The following is a 5,165-nucleotide window of genomic DNA, read 5'->3' on the forward strand; positions in this document are numbered from 1 at the left end:
TCAAGTATTGTACTAAGAAAATCGGATGTTGTTGGAGGTTAACATGTCGATAGATCGGGTAATACATCAAAGGAAATAATGATACATTGGAGGTTCAGACGAAGTGCCAGATGAACAGATGACATGTCAGACAATATATGATTCGTGTTTGTAATTTTCATCCATAATTATGGAAAACAATATCCAACACACTAGATTATTGTTAGATGGTCAGGATTGGTACAAACTGAATACAAATGACTCCTTCCACGAACCATTACGGGTGAGTGGTAAGGCCACGGAAGGCAAAGGTAGCTACTATAATGATGTAGCTGCTAACCGTGAAGGGCTGCTAATCTGCAAGGAACAAGACAGATGCTGAATACGTGCTGCATTTGTTGCGTCGTGATTGTGAACCTCCATGGCATGGCATGTTTATAATCTCGTGCAAGACATTCTCACTTTTTTTTCCTTTTTTTTTTCAGATATAAATATTTTCATGATTTTTGCAAAGAAAATATGTGTTAATTCCTTAAGCATTGGTTTTTTTTTGTTGCTTAGTGAATTAACAATTTTCTTTTTGGATAAAAAAAAAGTCTCAATCACTCACAAACATACGCACTAAATTTCTTCTTTTTACAAAAAAAAAAAGAGTCCCAACTAACTACTCACAAACATAATCTAAGCCAAAGATTTTATAAATCGATGCATTGTTTTGCTATATTTGTCGATAGTTTTGAAGTTCTTTAACACTTAAATTAGGCACAAATAAGCATTAATTTTCAACAAAATATTGAAAACAAAAAGGCACAATCTTAAAATCGTTAGAAACAAAGCTTGTTGAAACAGATTTCATTAAATCATTAATTAATATTAGGTCTTGAAACACAAAGAGTGAGATATCGTCCTCAAACAAGATTACATGTCTCCTAATTTAATTACCTAGTATGCGTGTTATTTTGATCAATCAGATCTGCATATTTTATGTCGAGTTGGTGGCATGGAAGTCAACGGGGGACGTTCTATCGAATCCCACAAGCAGACTAACATGGAAGCCTACCCGTGTATCTCGAATGTTGTCGACACGCTGCAACTCGTGTATTCGGAGAACGTTGGCATGCTGCAACTCCTGGATCTCGAATGTCCATCATCTGCCGAGGGAGGACCTTCCCAAGTGGCTACCGGGGCCTGATCGAGCATCTCCCAAGTGCACCTTCCGCTCGACGGAGATTCACTTCAAGAAATTTGTCATGTACCTACCCGTGGCTCACCACCGCTGAGGAGCTGTCTTAAGGGGGAGATCAATTGGCACATCATTCAACATATTCCAGCCGTCGGTGTCATAATCCAAGCCACCGACGGTACCATGCAAGCGTAGCAGGTTCATCATGCCCCTTCCTCTCCTCCAATAGCTTATTATTGCTGCGGACGCTTTACCTTCTCCGCTTCTGCAGCATCAATCAAATTTCCTTCGTCAAGTGTTTGTTTTACCTTCGTCGGGCTTGGACCAGATGATTTGGACAGTCAGTCCAAATCTGCCTTATTAAAAAAAAATTAAAAAGAAAGAAAAAGAGACGTGTGCACTCGAGGGCAGCGAGCGAACTGTGCATACAGTGAACGGTTGCGGCGCACAACGAGAGAAAAAAAAGAGAGAAAGAAATAGGATTTTAAAGAGACGTGTGCAGTTGACGATCAGTGATAAAATTTGGTCGGTTTTAATTCAAATTATACGTGAAGAATTTTTATGACAAACCCTATTTATCTTCTTTCATGTTGTTTCCTGCTATACACATGTGATGAGATCTAAATTTTGTATTTATGTGATAATGATATGCTATTCTTTAAGTCTTATTATTATTATTATGATCCTCCTATTATTTTAGAGAAAATTTATCGTAAACTTGTTATTATTACTAGTGATAGTAAAAGTTTGAAGTGAATTATCGTCCCGTAGTTTTTTTCGCATTAGGTTTTTCATGTTAAAAATTTGGTCTCACTTTGTGATTGATTCATTGTTCTACTGTTTATGTTTTTCTGGTTCATATGTGTTTTTGATATCAAGTTATATTTTGATACACAAAGAGAGAAAAGAATTATTTCGTTTTAACAAATTTTTTCCAATAAGTAGTATCAAAGCTTACAGGTTGTTTGGTGCTAGATTTTCTAATGTGATTGAAATGGATAAGTCAGATGATATGATTAAATTGAACTCATCAAATTATTCCATTTGAAGGCGTATGATGAAATATTTACTTTATTGTAAAGATTTGTATAAGCCCATTAATATTAAAGATAAACCTTCTACTATGGATGATAAGGTTTATCTTTAATATTAATGAGGAATGAGAAGTTCAACATAGAAAAATTATTGTCTATATTAAAAGATGAATGAATATAAATTTGAATAAGCATATTTCTAATGAAACCAGAGTTGATGTTGTTTGACAAATATTAGAAAATCTCGTTACGAAAAATATAGTGGGAAATAGAATTTCTTTCCTCAAAAGACTTGTAAATTTAAAGTATAAATATTGTGGTAATATTATTAAGCACATAAACATATTTCAAAGTCTTACAAATAAGTTGGTTGCTATAAAAATGAATTTAGATGATGAGATGCAATGATTATTACTTCTCAGCTCTTTACTAGAAAGTTAGGAAACGTATGTGGTGATAATTTGTAACTCCACGCTAGAGGGAACTCTAACTATATATATGGTTAAAGATAATTTACTAAATGAAGATGCCAAAAGGCAAAAAAACAGAGAGAATCTTCTTATGGTGCATTTGTTACTGAAAAATAAGAAAGACGTGAAAGAAGTCATAGCAGAAATCTATATAGTTATAGAGGAAAATCCAAGTCTAGAAGAGATATCAAATGTTTTCACTATAACAGGCCAAGTCACATGAAGAAAGAGTGAATGTTTTAGAAGTGAGAACACAATGAAAGGAAGAAAAATGAGAAAGAAGTGAGAACATAATGAAAGGAAGAAAAATGAGAAAGAGACCAATATAGTTGCTGCTAAAGGTAATATCATTATTGTTTGTGATGACGGTTATGTTAGTCTTACAACTTAGGATAGTAATTGGGTAATTGACTTTGGTTTTTCATTTCATGTCACTTCTTATGGTGATTTCTTCATATCTTATACTTGTTGGGAAATCATAAGGGGGCGACATCATATGCGCAGCGGAAGAACAAGAAAACAAAAATCCCCGATTCCCAAAAAGATGTTCATCGTCGTGCGAAGATTGGTGCGCAAAATCCGCAAAAAACACAAAACTGCGTATAAAGATTGTGTTACCTAGGGAGATCGTATATCCCTGTTTCCTTGCAGATCCTTAGGAGAGGGTGAAGGAGGTCAAGCGTCCTCCTCTCTAGCGGTGATCCACACAGCAGGGTTGCGACGACGCTCCTCAAAACTCCAGGCCTACTCTGAGGTGGAGAGGGAGAGGAGAATAGGAAGGGCAAGCAAAGACTCTAGCCTATGAGGCTGTGAATCCCTCCTATTTATAGAGATCCCGTGTCAAAACCCTAATGGGTCCTTTCCCTAGTGGGTATTGGATCTGCATCCAATAAGACAAGGGCTCCGTCGGATATCTCATATCCGAACCTCTACTCATCGCAATGCCTACCATATGTGTGTGACCCTCTAGGCCCAATATCGAGCTGGCCGTGAGTCATACCTGTTAGAACTCCTTCTAACTCAGTGAATTATTATCTCTGTAATAATTCACTTGACTCATCGACTACGGAAGTACTAGGCCACTACGCCGTAGTCCCCAGACGATACAGGGGAATCCAATCCATTGGACCTGTCTGTCCTCAGTTATCATGTACCTATAGTCCCTCATCCATCTAATATCCCAGAGACCGTATATCGAGCATGGTGCTGTCAGACCCATACGATTTCTACTCGAGTCTCGCTTTAATCGGATTCTCCCGGAGAACTCTTTCTCTCTCAACCCGAATGACCCTGGCCAGGGATTTATCTGAGCAAGAACATATGGGATATTCCTCTCATGATACCGAGAGTGGATGATCCTCTATCGACACTCAATAGCCCTCGTAAGGTCGACTACCACTCCCAATGACCAGCTGTACTAGATCTGGGAACAGCCAAACCTATAAGTCTGGTATCAAAGAGTGGAGCACTCATACAGGACATCCTTGGTGTCTCAAGTCTAAGAACCAGATACACCACTAGGACTACGGAATCGTTGTCTGACAATAAGGCATCATCAACCATCCAGCATTCCGTAAGCGGATCAATCAGTGAACTCATTCTCCAATGAGCACCTATACTGTATCCCTAGTGTCCCTACACGAGCAGCTATGAGACCAGCTGCATCCATCATATGGACGGGTATACAGCACACCAGTCTATCCGGTTATCACGATGTCCCTCTCGAGTAACCTATGACCGGGATTATTTAGGATATGTGTTTAAAGGTGAATCGATCTCATTATCGTGATCTCATCACGATCCGATTCCCATTGCACAAATCCAAGGACATCACAATATATATGCATCAGAAATCTATGCAATAGTTATAAAGTGATATACGCCAAAATATAATAAGCAAAAAGATTCTGTATCAAGTCACACGTGCCATCACTCACGTGATTGGCTTGTTGGGCACTTATGACTAGCAATACTACTAGTGATTTTGGTAATGTTAAAATGAGAAATAGTGGTACATCTAATATTGTGGGTATTAGAGATATTTGCTTGGAGACCAGTATTGGGAGTAAATTGATACTCAAAGATGTCAGACATGTTCTAGATATTCGTCTTAACTTGATATCTACAAGTAGACTTGATAATGCGGTATTTATTAGAAGCTTAACCATTTTTATATCATAGAAGCTAAGCAACACAAAGGAGAGATTAATGCAATTCAAAATGGTGAAAGTATAGAACTTTAGCACAAGAGGCTTGGTCATATCAGTGAGAAGAGACTTCAAACTCTTGCTAGAAAGCAATTCTTACGAGAGTTGCAAAGTACATCTCTTAAAACTTGTGATCATTTCTTAGCTGGAAAAATACATAGAGTTGCATTTCATACATATCCATCATCTAGAAGATAAGATATTATTAATTTAGTTCATACTGATGTTTGTACTATACAAACTAGAACTCTTGGAGATGCTTTTTGTTTTGTTACTTTTATTGATGACAATT

This window comes from Musa acuminata, chromosome BXJ2-9, assembly GCF_036884655.1.
Source record: "Musa acuminata AAA Group cultivar baxijiao chromosome BXJ2-9, Cavendish_Baxijiao_AAA, whole genome shotgun sequence".
NCBI lineage: Eukaryota > Viridiplantae > Streptophyta > Magnoliopsida > Zingiberales > Musaceae > Musa > Musa acuminata.